At 37.3% G+C, this 15,243-nt stretch overlaps 1 protein-coding gene across 2 annotated transcripts in view; it reads left to right on the top strand.

Moving 5' to 3' along the window:
• Positions 1–11,393, top strand: part of TMEM144 (transmembrane protein 144) — a 71,266-nt gene extending 59,873 nt beyond the window's left edge. The window contains exons 14-15 of one of the 2 annotated variants that reach the window (XR_007125152.1): positions 4,976–5,110; positions 10,932–11,393. The gene's annotated coding sequence lies outside the window, so the exon portion shown is untranslated. Of the gene's footprint in view, positions 1–2,625; positions 2,899–4,975; positions 5,111–10,931 lie in introns of those variants that run through there. The other variant, XR_007125153.1, reaches the window with a different exon arrangement.
• The last annotated feature ends 3,850 nt before the right edge of the window (positions 11,394–15,243 follow it).

The following is a 15,243-nucleotide window of genomic DNA, read 5'->3' as shown; positions in this document are numbered from 1 at the left end:
GGAAATGACATTTAGAAACCAAGAATGGTCTAATTCTCTTGCATACTGGAGAAATCATTTTACTTATCTGTATTTTTCATTTGTCATTTACTTCCCACACTTCTTTTCTGCTGTTTTGTACTATCCAAGGAAAGGCCATGTGTTAGACCTTTCTAAATATCATGGTTTTAATGAGGCTGTTATACTTAGATATGCAGTTTGCTCAAGAATATTGTGGGGAAGGGGCTGGACCTAGAAAATTATAGCTTTAATTTCAGCAATTCCTTTCAGAATTTTTCAGGTCTACTGTGTTCCTGTCCCAGCGAGTTACCTCCTTTTACCTTCTATTACTTCCTGTTCAGAAAAAGAAGATGCCCCCGGCAACAGCTGGGCATAGCTCAAAGAGAAAGCATGTAGCTCATAGCTGTTCATTTGGTTATTAATCTGTATTCCTCCAACGTTGTTCAGCAGCCTGCTTCTCTGGACTAAGAGTCTAGATCTGACAGAGTAGAGAGGACACCTCTGCACTTTTCCTTGCTCTTCTGCAGCAAAGAAGAAGCCCTAACAGAGGCATTTCCAACTTTTCCTATGGCTACCCTCACTCTCATTTCTTGGTCTTTCTAATAAAGGATTTTAGCAGAAGCCACAAGATAATTTCTGCCTGGCTTCATCTAGCACAGCTCATGTGTTAAGTCTTTTTATTTCAAGGGGGAAAAAAAACCAACATAAACCAGCTTGAGATAAATAGAAATTTATCCATTTATATAAATAAGGAGAGAGTAAGTGTAATGGTATTCAAGCATGACTTGAGAATTGGAGGGTGCTCAGTCTCTGTCCCTCATCCCATCTTGTTCTTGTGTCCCACTGCTCCCCTATGTTTTCTAGGACTCTCATTCAGCCCCACATATCCTTGCTTGCTTCTGCTTTCCTTATTCTTATATAGGCTATCCCTACATGGTAGTGAGACTTCACAAGCAGCTCCAGCTACTTGCCATTCTTGCTCTAACATCTCTTTAAGAAATCACCTTCCATGTCAGCTAGGAAATGGAGAATCCCAAAAGAGAACGTCAGGCACATGCTTACCCTTGAAGCAATCACTAGACTGGGGGCATAGACTACCATGAGTGGGTGGACTGTTTATTCCCAAGTGAGGAAGAAGGAATCTGTGAGTGGCACCCCTAATAGAACATGAATGAAGAGAGAAAAAGACCAGGAGGGAAGAGGCACATCAAACAGAAATAGCATGTATCTACTACAGCTCAGCTTTTATAATAGCGGTACCTCTGGCCCAGAAGATATGAGGCAAACATTTTGGTATTGTGATCACTATGTCCAATGTTGCAGCATCTGCTAATCCAACATATCAATGGCTCTTCAGAAGCATATGTGGCTTCACGGCATCAGAAACTGACCCTGACAGAGAGCCGGAACGGAAAAGGAAGTGGGAAACTCCAAGAACTATATCATTCAGTTTAGACTGAGTCAGGCTGCATCTCCAAACAATCCCAGAACTACAGTGGCTCACACAGCAGGGTGTCTGTCTTGCTTTGAGCTCTGGAGATACACATTGTCTTCATTCCAGGACCAAGGCTGAAGAAGCAGCTTCCATCTGGAGCCTTCCATTCTCCTGGAAGAGAGAAAAGGGAGAAAGCAGAACGACATGATGGTACCTAAAACTTCTGAAGTGTCACCATTACTTCGACTCACACTCACCTTTCCCTGGTCAATGCCAGTGTCCTGGCCAACCCCGGTATCAACAGGGTAAAAAGTATATTCACTCAGCAGAGACAGCGGAGTCTCTGGTAGTGTAGCCAGGTAGAAAGTGGTCCAGTAGAGAAAGCCAGCAAATTATTTTCTCAGTAATACAATTGACCACAATATTAGAAGGACAAAGAGAACTGTTTTTTTTTTTTTTTGAGGAGATATAAGCTATCTCTGAAGACTCCTAGGAATCATGTGTCAGTAAATTGTAAGGGATATCCTAGCGAGAGTTTCTCTGAAATACCACCCATTGGACCCAAAGAGATATTGCTTATATGCTTGTTCTAGGGACACAGTGAATATACCGAGCTAGGGAAATGTGAAAGGAAGAAGGAGAAGCTATATATATGTCTTCCCTATTTCAGGAAAGAATGGCCTATTCTTTGGATGGCCATATTGTTGTATCACATAAAGTGGGATACTTTGGAGTATAGAGGGGGAATTTTTGATAAGTATATTGGGCCAACTCATAAGCCTTAGCAAGTCAGGACTTATAATCACTCTACTTTTATCCCATGAATTCCATTGATTGTAATAAATAATTTTTGTATATTCTAATTTATTTATTCCCACACATGGGTCCCCTCACTGGACTTACCAAAATTTTAAAGAGCACTGTTAAAAGTACAGCTTACTGAGCCTTATCTATAGAATTTAAATACCCACATCTGAGTGAGTCTGGCTGAATGTGATAATATCAAAGTATCCAATAACTTCCACTTCTGGTGCCTCCTGTGGAAATATTATACTTCCTACTCCACTGACAGGTACTTTAACCATGTGACCTATATTGGCCAATGAAATGTAATTGGAGTGAAGCTCTTGTCAGAGCAGAAGCTTCAAGGCCGTTAGTGCTTCCACCTTCTCTTTTTTTCCCTATGCCAGGAAGATCAGCAATGTTCCATATGGGGACTCCTTCTTCAGCCTTAGTCCTCAAGGGAAGAGGACATGGATCACAGCTACAGCCAGCCTAAAAGGGAAGTGTAGCATGAACAGAAATAAATCTTTTTTGTAAGTAACTATGATTTGGGGTGCATTTGTTTCCACAGCATAACCTAGGAGGATGTGTCTGCCTCTCGCTTGAAAACCCTAATCAGCTTAATTATTCATGCTCCATTAATTTTATTCATTGCTCAGTTCTGTTTTTTAACCTAAGCTTCTTACACAGGACAAAGTACAGATGATGTGTCCAGTTATTATCGACCGTATTAATTTGATTGTTGTATTTGTAGTACTATTAGATTCACTACCAATAATTTACCCTAAATAGTTTTGAGGTACTCTTGCATTTTTTTTCTAAAAGAAGGAACTGTACACTGTAGACAACTCGAAAATAGAGAGTATAAAAATTCACACACCATCCCATAAAACTTAGATTAACTACTGTTAATATTTTAGTTAATTTTCAAGTGCTTCCCAAAGATATATTAATTATTCAATCATACTATACAGTATTAAATATCATTTTCTCATTTATTTCTACAAGAATATTTCCTATATTGTCAAATATGCCATAAAAACATTTTAATTAATATACAGTGTTCCAACATGTCAAAGTCATAACTGAGCTGACCCTCTCCCAATTGGTTGTTTCCATTTATTACTATAATTAATACTGTTACTAGCACCTTTGTACTGAATCATATAAGCATCTCTATTTTCTTATATTAAAGTGTTGGAAGGCAAATTACAGGGCCAAAGAGTATAAACAATTTTAAGACTTGTAATATGTATTGCCAAATTGTTTTAAAGAGAAGTTCTACCAAAAATATACCTATGTGCATTTGCCTTACTGCACACTGACCAGCATTGTACCTGACCCTTATTTTAATCTTTCCAGTCAGATAATCAAAACTAAGCTCATTGTTGCAATTTCCATTTCAAATACGCTAGAACATTGTCATGTGTTTTTTAGCCATTTGTCTCTTCATATGATTTCTGTTTCTGTAATCTTAATGTAATTGGTCCACAGGGAGTTTTATACAAAGTCCCCACCAATTTGCAAATGAACTTTCAGAATGTATCTCATTTGTAAGTTAGAAGCTATTTATATTAGCTACAAGAAAGATAGCACACTACCAAACTCTCCCTCAGTGCTATGCAATAGAACTTTCTGCAAAGTTAGAAATGTTCTGTTTCTGCATCATCCAGTATGGTAACCACTAGCCACATGTGAATACAGAGCCTTTGAAGTGTGGTTTAGTGTGACTAAGGAACAGAATTTTTCAATTTTATTTTATTTCAATTAATGTAAATTTTAATTTTAATAGCCATATGGGGCTGATGATGATCATATTTGACATCACAGGTCTAAACAACTTACTCATCTCAGGGAATGGGTCAGCCTAGGGTTCATACTTGACCTACTAAATCCATAAGCACGAGGGACAAAAGCAAGATCAAGGGGAAAAGTGCATAGTGTGAGGCAAGCTCAGTATATATGCTCAATACATTTCTGCAGGGTTTTCTTTTTTAATTATTTAAATTCAAGTTGGCTGATATATAGTGCAGCATGGGTTTCAAGAGTAGAATCTAGTGATTCATCACCCACACAAAACACCCAATGCTCATCCTATCAAGTGCTCTCCTTAGTGCCCATCACCCATTTAGCCCAAGGCTCCCAACCCCCTCCCCTCCAGGAGCTCTCAGTTTATTCTCTATAGTTAAGTCTGTTATGGTTTGTCTCCCTTCCTGTTTCTATCCTATTTTATTTTTCCTTCCCTTCCCCTACGTTCATCAGTTTTGCTTTTTAAATTCCACTTGTGAGTGAAGTGGTATGATATTTGTCTTTCCGACTACTTTATTTCACTTAGGACTCACTATACTTCTGTTTCCATCCATGTTGTTGCAGATGGCAAGATTTCATTCCTTCTGATGGCCGAGAAATAAATAAATATATGTATATGTATATGTATATGTATGTGTGTGTGTGTGTGTGTGTGTGTGTGTATATATATATATATATATATATATATATATATATATGTAAACTCACCTTTTCTTTATCCATTCATCAGTCAATGGACATTTGGGCTCTTTCCACAATTTCCATTGTTGATAATGCTGCTATAAACATGGGGGTGCATGTGTCTTGGGTTTTTCAATTCAAGTGGTCATGTTACCCTTGCATATTTCCCATGTACCAGTCTGTGTGCCAAATGCTTTTATATAATAACACGTATCCCCACAATAAGCCTATAATATAGCTACTATCAATTTTTCCTCCATTTTACAGGTTAAACAGCTGAGTCACAAAGAGGTCAGCAGGCCTAGGAACATAGAGCTAATAAGTGCCAGAGCCAGGGTTCAAGCCCAGCTAGTCTAGCTCTGAAATCCTTGCTTTTAATCCATCCACTCCCTTATATTGCCTGTGGGTATATAATCACCAGGGGAACATAGTATGTATTATACTTAATGAAACCAAGTATGCTATTGCCTGAAATGCTTCTAACAAGAGATAAACCTTTTATTTCAAAACTTAGAGTTGTTTTTGTAATATAAAATAAAAATTTTAATAAAAATCAGCCCTGTCTGGCACATGGTTATTTGGAGGAACAAGGGAAGTAAAGCAAAGGGAAGCATTATTGTGTAAACTAATGTACTGTAACAGTAAGTGCTCATTTTTATGTTCTATACTGTTCTATACTATTATGTTCTATACTGTTCTAATCAAGTATACTTAAGAGACAGCTTTGCTTACATCATTATCCTAGAAAATGTAAATGTAATAGTAGTCAAATTAATAGTTATTCTGAGTATCTTTGCTGCTTATGTGAAACAGGAGTAGACATGAAATCATGCACATGTGTTTATATTGTTTAGGATTTGTATATCTCTGGTGGATATTTACTTTTACTTGTTTGTTTCATAATACATAGCAACTGAGCTTTCTTTATACTATATGAAAGGTCAACAATCATGTATGACAAAGTTGAACATGGAATAATAATTTGTAGTGATTTAGTTGCTTATTACTTCTAGATACTTCAGGACTGCTTATAATGTCTGATAAGAATAGGCTCTGACACTTTAAACACCTGGGTTAAACCCCAGTCTTACCACTTATCACCTGAGTAAATCTTATCATAAGTTTCAATTTCTTCTTCATTTGTAAAATGGAGAATATCATCCCTACAGAAGTTCAAAGAATGAATGAAATAGTAGAAAGAGGGTGTCATTGGGTCAATGCTAGCAAGTTGCCCCACTTTGTAGGTGTCCACAAATGGCATTGGTCTCAGCGATTCTATAACAGCTGGAGTCTGGATTTCAGTCCTGAAAGCACAGAAACTAAAAGTCGTAGGGACCTTAGACAGACTGGCCTCGGCAATTCTGAGTCAACCTACTTACACAGAAGAGACAAGTATACATTGTTGTACTTTAGTTTTAATGAGAGCCTCTGCCACGTGAACCCTCTGGTGCATTCCATCCCTGGAAGTACGCTACATGGAAAGCCAGCTGAACAGAAAGGTTCTTGCTGAATGAGGAATCAGAATGAGGAAAGTGGATTGTTTGATTTAGGCATACAACATAGCTGGCGTATCTTTCTCCACCAATGTCTATGATCAACATACCACCCCCAAAATGCCACTTGGGTACATTATTTTGAGCCTAAGGCAGTTGAAGAAAAGCAGATGTAGAAAGGCTCTCTGATCTCTCCTTTCTACCTAAAAAGCGGGACATAAATTTCCTGTGGAAAGTATTTCCTCTCCCAGAAGAGAATATTCTTATCAACTCTCATCACCGGAGAGGAGGAGTTAGCACCAAGATGAACAACTATACGAATAAGCCTACTAAAGTAACCATTACCTTCCCTTAGTCTTCCCCTATACCTGCCAGGCACTTTCCCACAGTACCACCCTAGTGCACATACCTTTTCTCTTTGTCTTGTCACATCTCCCCAAGATATTGTTAAAATGGTATATAAGCTCTCAGGCCCATCTGCTTCTTTGAGTCCTCATTTCTTACCTATGAAAGCTCTGTGTACATGTACAAATATTAACATCAAATAAAATGGGTATGCTTTTCTCCTACTAGTCTGTCATTTGTCAGTTTAATGAGAGGCTTAAACACAGAACCCAAGAGGGTCTAGGAAAAGTCTTTTCTCCCCTATAGCTGTATTTGTCATGTTGTCATACTATTCCAGTTCAGAGGGCTCCTGATTCATTCATAGATGGGCGTTCTCAAAATTGGCCTCCACTTTTTGTTTTTCCTCCAAGTTTCCATCACATTTTTTTGTTTTTCAAGTTTTTTATTTATTTGACAGAGACCATGTGTGTGCACAAGCAAGAGAGGGAGAAGTAGGCTCCTTACTCAGCAGAGAACGCAATGCACCTGGATCCCAGGACCCTGGGATCCTCATTTGAACCAAAGACACCCCCCTAAGTTTCCATTACTAATCAGTTTCCCTTTTGATTGATACAGTACATAAAGAAAGGCATATTAGGGGGACGCCTTAGGGGGACGCTCAGTTGGTTAAGCGGCTGCCTTCAGCTCAGGTCATGATCCCAGCGTCCTGGGATCGAGTCCCACATTGGGCTCCTTGCTCGGCGGGGAGCCTGCTTCTCCTTCTGCCTCTGCTGCCGCTCTGCCTGCCTGTGCTCGCTCTCTCTCTCTCTCTCTGACAAATAAATAAATAAATAAAATCTTTAAAAAAAAAAAAAAGAAAGGCATATTAGGGGCGCCTAGGTGGCTCAGTGGGTTAAAGCCTCTGCCTTCGGCTCAGGTCATGACCCTGGTGTCCTTGGATTGAGCCCCACATCGGGCTCTCTGCTCAGCAGGGAGCCTGCTTCCCTTCCTCTCTCTCTCTCTGCCTGCTTCTCTGCCTACTTGTGTTCTCAGTCAAATAAAATAAAATCTTAAAAAAAAAAAAAAGGCATATTAACCTTCAGTTTTTTTTAGAAAGGAGTCTTCTAGGCCTAGTGCTCTTCTTTCTTTTTAGGGCACTTTTTCTGATTTTGTAGATAAACTCTCAAGAGATGGTCTTCTTTCTCTCCCTTTATTGTTTTTTGTGCATTCCTCAGTTCATGGTCAAGCATTAACTATAATACCTACCTCATACCACCTGGTATTTAGTAAGTATTTGATAAATGCTAGGGTTTTTAAAAAATTTTTCCTCATCATGAGTTTATCTTTATTTATAACCATACTCTACATCAGAGAAATAAAGTCAAATTTTGTCTGCCATCTCAGTTTTCTGCCATCTCATTATATTCTCTCAAATGATATTAGCTAAAATTAAAACTACCCAAACTGCTTTGCAGCTGCTACTCAATCATCCTATCAGGCAAACCTCCTCAGTGTTAACAGCATATTAAAACACAGGTCTCTCTGGTGTGCCTGGGTGGCTCAGTGGATTAAGCAGCTGCCTTGACTCAGGTCATGATCCTAGCATCCTGGGATGGCATACCATGGTGAGCAGGAGGGAACCTATTTCTCCCTCTCCCTCTGCCCTTCTGCCCAACTTGTGCTTACTTTGCAGTGCTCTCTGTCTCTCTCTTTCTAATAAATAAATAAAAACTTTTAAATAATTAAATTAAAAAATAAAATAAAAAGCAGGTCTTTCCTACTGTGTGGAAGTAGAACATTCCGATGAAAACTTCCAAAAATTAAAATGGCATAAAGTGAAGAAGAAATCAACATCAATTTATATGAAAAATGTTTGAGCACTCCCAGACCCAAAAAATTACCATTCTTAAGCTTTTCAGATACCTTAGAACACATCTTACTAACAAATGGACAGAATAAAATTGAGATAAAGCACGGATGTTCATAGACACGATTCAGAGCTCTGGCAGCTTGATGCTGAGAGGCTGAGTGTCCTTCCTAAGCAAGGAGCTTGCGGGGGGGGGGGGGGGGGGGTGGCTTGCTGCTCCAGGCACATGTTGTCTCTATAAGCTGGAGAAAAACCCACACGAAATGCTGTTTTTCCTTTTTTTTTTTTTTTTCTTTTTCGTAAAAGTAAAATTCCCTTGGATTTCTTTTAGTTGCCGAAAACAGGTTTGTCATCTAGGTCTTTTATAAAAGTGACATGGGGAAACATGAACTTTCAAAAAGTTGAGGATACCTGTAGTTTCACTGATGATAGGTTTAGGAACTTGGAGAAGAGTATTCTCAAAGGAGTTTTGTTTTAAAGGAAGAGCAGGAAAGAAATCAAGAGCAGCTATATTCATAGTATTCGTTTAGCAGTTTGTTTCTTCTCCTTCACTTCATGTTAAAAAGAGAAAAACAAAATGGGATATGGAAAGGATGAGGCACAAAGAGAAAGGCATTTTTAATATTTCAAAATCACAGGTAAAAACTACTTAACCGTTTTCCTCTGGAGACATTCTTCGCAACAGTGAGGAATAGTGGTCGCCATTACAATTTCTGCTCATTTGTACAGCTGTTTGACCACCTGCTCCTGCACTTAAAACATGCCTCTTAACTGCTTCTGTATTTTAAGTGAGAACATTTTCTTTCTTTTTTTTTTTAAAGATTTTATTTATTTATTTGACAGACAGAGATCACAAGTAGACAGAGAGGCAGGCAGAGAGAGAGGGGGAAGCAGGCTCCCTGCTGAGCAGAGAGCCTGATGTGGGACTCGATCCTAGGACCCTGAGATCATGACCTGAGCCGAAGGCAGCGGCTTAACCCACTGAGCCACCCAGGCACCCAAGAACATTTTCTTCTTTTAGTCTTTGATGTATTGATTAACTAATGAGAAGCCCAATGGCTGGTAGACAGGCAAGAAACTCTGTGAACAGAAGACCACAAATCCATCAACGGAGGAATAAGCCTCAAAAAAAGAAGCGAGTGGGGCGCCTGGGTGGCTCAGTGGGTTAAAGCCTCTGCCTTCAGCTCAGGTCATGATCTCAAGGTCCTGGGATTGAGCCCCACATGGGGTTCTCTGCTCAGCGGGGAGCCTGCTTCTCCCTCTCTCTCTGCCTGCCTCTCTGCCTACTTGTGATCTGTCAAATAAATAAATAAAATCTTAAAAAAAAAAAAAAAGAAGAAGAAGCGAGAGCATTGAGAGGAGCTGGGAGGGTTCAAGGCTGGGTAGGCTTCGGCCTCCCACTGAGGTATTTAAGGGGCCAATGCCCCAGGCCATGGACAGACTACATTAAGCCAGGGTGCAGAGGACAGACTCAGTAGGTCCAAACCTGCACAATTTGAATCATCCACACTAGGGATCGGTAGCAAATAGGTGACCTTAGTGGAACCAGACAAATGGGAATCGCCAGCAAGGAAACCATTTACACCTACAGAAGTGTGAAGTCTTTCCTCACGTTGTCACTAGAGATACTCATTATGAAAGGAAACTAGACATTATGCCCCTTAGGTGGGCGACTTTTGAGGCTACTTGTAAGTGAGGGAAATGTCTAAATATTTAGCTTAACGATTCTCTGAAAAAAAAAAAAAGCCAAATTTTCATTTAGACACTTATAAAAACCTGGAGTAAAAACTCTGAAATGTTTATCTTCCCTCTGGAGACAATTATTTAGATTTCCATAGGCAAGAACCCAGAGACCTTTTCTTTTCTTCCCAAATGGAATTTGTTTACATTAGGGAGATGGGGTTTCTCTTTGTCTCTCCAGAGACTGTACTTCTCCTATATAAGTGCCTAGGCTCCCAGTTTTGAGGTTCCCTTCTTGTAATGACCAAAAGATCCCTTTGCACACACTGGTCTGCCCATGGAGTCCTCCTCACATTGCTAGAGAAAGGGCAAGACCTGGTGCCAAGGGAATTGATGTAATTATTGCTCTAAGTAATAATAACCTACTTTGATCTAGAAATGCACAATATGAATAAATACAGAAATTAAAAGCTCATCATATATCTTAGGTGGAGAGACAGGTAAATAATATAGAGATAGGTATGAATATATAAAATGGTAATATATATTTTGGTAATACTCCTTATTCATGCTCCGTGAACATGTGTAATTTTCAGTGATTGAACTTTGCACCATCACTATTTGAGGGTAGCGTATGATATAGAAAATCACAATGATTCTAAAAATGTGGTTTGATTCACATATACAAGCTTTTGCACTGGAAACCAAAGCTACTTGGGCTATAAAAGAGTGCCCTTACCACCCAAGATAGCCATGAAATTTCAAGAAAAATAATTAGTATCTTCCTGCTATTATTAAAATGACCAAGCATGTTTTGCATAGGTCACTATATTCTAACTTTTTCCTCCACTTTTTATAGATACTGGCATTATCTACCGACAGTCCCATTCCAGTGTTTTGCATAGAAAGTCCTTACTGGCCCACTGCAATGTCAAGACATTCAAGGTTTTCGGGGCAGAACATTCGACTGGAGAGATCACAAACTTGACTGGGACTTACTTGATATAACAGCATATTTTAGAGATTTATTTTCACTGTTGACCAACCAAAATATAGAGTGCATCCATCTCCTGCAAGCAGTGCAAAGTGAATGTAATAATACGGTGATAGCAACAGTGGACACATTTTCTGATGATGTCATGGTAGCTTCTGTTTTTTATAGGACCTGATCATGAACAAACTTTAAAGAACTGCCTGAAAACATTTCGACTATTATGAAGAAACATTTAAAAGACAATAAAACAGGATATTCATTGAATTAAATGTTTAAATGATTTGAATAGGTGTCCCTGATGATATTACCTTGCGGATTCTGTGGGTATTTGAATTCAGAACCCTTGTTTAAAGTATATGAAAGGAAAAGAAAAACAGTATTTCAACACCAATAGACTATTCTTAACTGCTGTAGCTCCTTCGCTATTTTGTATAGCTTGATTCAGTCTTCAAAGACCATTTCAAATAGAGATATTTTTTTCTGAAGAAAACTTTCCCTAGGCACTACAGAGGAATTAACTGCTCTCCCAAAAATGCTTCATTCATTCCGCTAATCTGTTACTTCCCTCACAGTACAAATTAAGTTCAAACATGCAGCCGCCATCTAGACACCTGCATCTTTCGTATGCATTTTTTTAAATCACCAGAATATAACAGATACTTAATAAATATTTGTTGATTTTTGAAAAGTGTAAATGCATTTTTTTAGCATTTGTATTTTTATCTATGAATGCTCTCAGACACTATTAAACACATATGGAAATACATTAATTTTTGCAAGTTAGAAAAGTACAAATTAATTTGCGGACAAGAATTCAATGCCATTCATGCCACTCTGTGACACCTCAAGCAACTTCAGGAACATTCTAACCAACTCCTCTAGGTTCTATATTCTTTCTTTCTTACCTCCACCACATACTCTTCATGATTATAGTCCTGCATGTTATCTTTCTTGCCCTTCTCTCCCTGACTCCTCGTGGTTGATGGCAGAAAAGAGCATCTCTTTGAGTAGTGCTGAGAGCCACAAACTGTTGAATCTTGATTTGGAGCATTGCATTGGTCTGAAAGAATTAATACAGCTTTTGTTAGGAGTGAATTAGACTTTGGAGAGGGTATCACCCAACATTCCCTGCATGATAATTTTCCTATACTTTTCCGTATTTTTCTAGAACTATGGCTTACTGATCTATAATTCATTACTATGTATATTGTTCACTTCAGCAAAACATGATTGCCTTTAATTGTGGAAAGAAAAATCATTTTTCTTTTAACTTTGTGTGATTATAACCAATCCAAGTAATTTCCTTTACGTGAAACATCTCTGATGATAAATACCAAACCGTTCACAGAAGTAGCTCTGTTTCCAGAATTTTGGAAAAAAAAACATTGTTATGTGGAATGAATTCTGATATTTTTTGAAATTGTTCTCAGGAGTTTGAACACAAAGCAGGTTGTATGTCAACATTTACATAAGCCATTAGAACTATCAGTTCACAGTGTAGAAACGCTGTGAAAAAATGGACATTACTATGGATAATAAGTTTTGCTCCATTATATCTGGCAATAATTAAGTTGAAGTTGAAGCAAGTTGGAAGATAAGCAGTTGTCCTCTGGCTAGAAACTAAAGACATATTCATGCTCAGTATTTGAGGGGAGAGGTAAGGCTAAAAGGAAGCCTATATTTTAAACCTTAATGCCATCAAAAATTTCCTTTAAAATCCTTCTGAAGCTTTGAATATGAGAATATTGTATGTCATTCCTTTTTATTATTCTAAGACCAAATTTACTAAAAATTTTATGCATTGCTTCAGTAATAACTTGACATCTTTAAGTATTTTCTCAGTAACAGTATGCCATTGCTATATTTTCATTTTAAATATTTTCATCAATTGTTTTATTTCTATGAATTTTTATTTATTCAATATAGCCTGAGTTACTGAGATGAAAAAAGGTATTTCAAACAACAAAACGTATATGATTTAATTTCCATCAGGCTTTCAAAATGAGTAGATTAGAGCTAAACAGAATTTTGTATTTAGCTCAGTTCAGTTTTTCTATTAAGTTTTTTTAATTTTAATTTCAGTATAGTTAAAATAGTGTTATGTTAGTTTCAGATGTACAATATAGTGATTCAACAATTCTATATATTAATCGTGCTCTTCATGGTAAATGTATTCTTAGTCTCCTTCACTTATTTTACCAATTTCTTTACTGACCTCCCCTCTGGTCACCTTCTGTTTGTTCTCTGTAGGTAAGAGCCTATTTTTTGTCTCTTTTTTTTTTCCCCTTTGTTCCTTCATTTTGTTTCTCAAATTCCACATATAAGTGAAAAGTATATGGTATTTGTCTTTCTCTGACTGACTTATTTTGTTTAACTTTATACTCTCTAGCTCCATCCATGTTGCTACAAATGGTAAGATCTCATTCTTTTCTATGACTTAATATTCCATTACGTGTATGTATATACCATATCTTCTTTATCAATGGACACTTGAACTGCTTTCAAAATTTGATTATTGTAAATATCATATATCCTTTTGAATTAGTGTTTTCATAGGGTAAATATCCAGTAGTGTGATTACTGGATCATAGGGTAGTTCGATTTTTTAATTTTTTAAAAACCCCTGAAGTATTTTCCACAGAGACTGCACAAGTTTACATTCCCATCAATAGAGCACAAAAATTCCTTTTTCTCCACATCCTTGCCAACACTTGTTTCTTGTATTTTTGATTTTAGCCATTCTGACGAGTATGAGGTGGTATCTCATTGTAGTTTTGATTTGCATTTCCCTGACAATGAGTGACATTGAGCATCTTTTAATGTGTCTGGAGAAATGTCTATTTATGTCTTCTCTCTATTTTTTAAATTGGATTATTTGCTTTGGGGGCATTGGGTTGTAGAAGTTCTTTATATATTTTTGGATACTAACCCTTTATCAGTTATGTCATTTGCAAATCTCTTCTCCCACTGAGTAGGCTATCTCTTGGTTTTGTTGATTATTTCCTTTGCTGTGCAGAAGACTTTTATTTTGATGTAGTTCCAGTAGTTTATTTGTGCTTGTATTTCTCTTATCTCAGGAGACATATCTGGTAAAAAGCTGCTATGGCTGATGTCAAAGAAATTACTGCCTGTGCTCTCTTCTAGAATTTTTATGGTTTCAGGTCTTACATGTAGGTACTTACTTCATTTTTGAGTTTATTTGTGTGTATGGTGTAAGAAAGTGGCTCAGTTTCATCTTTTGCACATAGCTGTTTAGTTTTCTCAATATCCTATGTTGAAGAGACAGTCTTTTTCACAATACGTATTCCTTCTTTTGTCAAGGTGCAATTGACCATATAACCATGGGTTTGTTTCTGGGCCTTCTATCCTGTTTCACTGATATATATGTCTATTTTTGTGCCAGTACCATACTGTTTTGATTACTACAGCTGTGTAGTATAATGTGAAATCTGGAATTCTGGTATCTCCAGCTTTGGTGGTTTTTTTGTTTGTTTGTTTGTTTTCCCAAGATTGTTTTGGAAAAAAAAAAAAAAAGATTGCTTTGGCCATTCAAGGTCTTTTGTGGTTCCATACAAGTGTTAGGATTATTTGTTCTAGTTCTGTGAGGAATGCTGTTGGTATTAGTTCAGTTTTCTTTCAGGTGGATATATTGTCTTCAGAGCTTTTACATGTTAAGTTAAAATTACCTTAATTTAAATTTTTTAAATTAGCTTCTACATTGTTTCAATTGCAGTCAATCCAGGAAGTAAGAAAACAAACCTTAAACTCTGCCCCACCCCCTCCACTGACATGCAAAACGTTTCTTAAGTTCCAAAAAGTTGAAAGGATTGAAGTAGCATAAAGAAAAAAATATAATAAGGAATAATAGAACAAAGCAAAATTCCAAGGTGCAGAAAAAGACTGAAGTTATTGGTAAGTAAAATTAGTAAGAATGTCACTGAAATTAACTAGTGCCATTAAAATTAATTAAAAGAGAAGAAAATTGAACAGAGAAGAACAATAGAAGAGAAAAAATGTGTACTTACTTGCATGGTAAAACATTACAAAATATAGCAAAACAGTTTCTGAAGCTGGCTGATTTAGAACTTGAGGGTTACTTTATACTTTACTGAAAAGAAATTATGAGTTGTGAGTTGTGTAATAAAGCTACATCTTCATTTTGTCTATAAATCTATAA

The sequence above is a fragment of the Lutra lutra genome, chromosome 2 (assembly GCF_902655055.1).
Source record: "Lutra lutra chromosome 2, mLutLut1.2, whole genome shotgun sequence".
Taxonomy (NCBI): Eukaryota; Metazoa; Chordata; class Mammalia; order Carnivora; family Mustelidae; genus Lutra; species Lutra lutra.
Note: the sequence above shows the minus strand (reverse complement) of the source record. Positions and strands in the feature narration are given on the sequence as shown.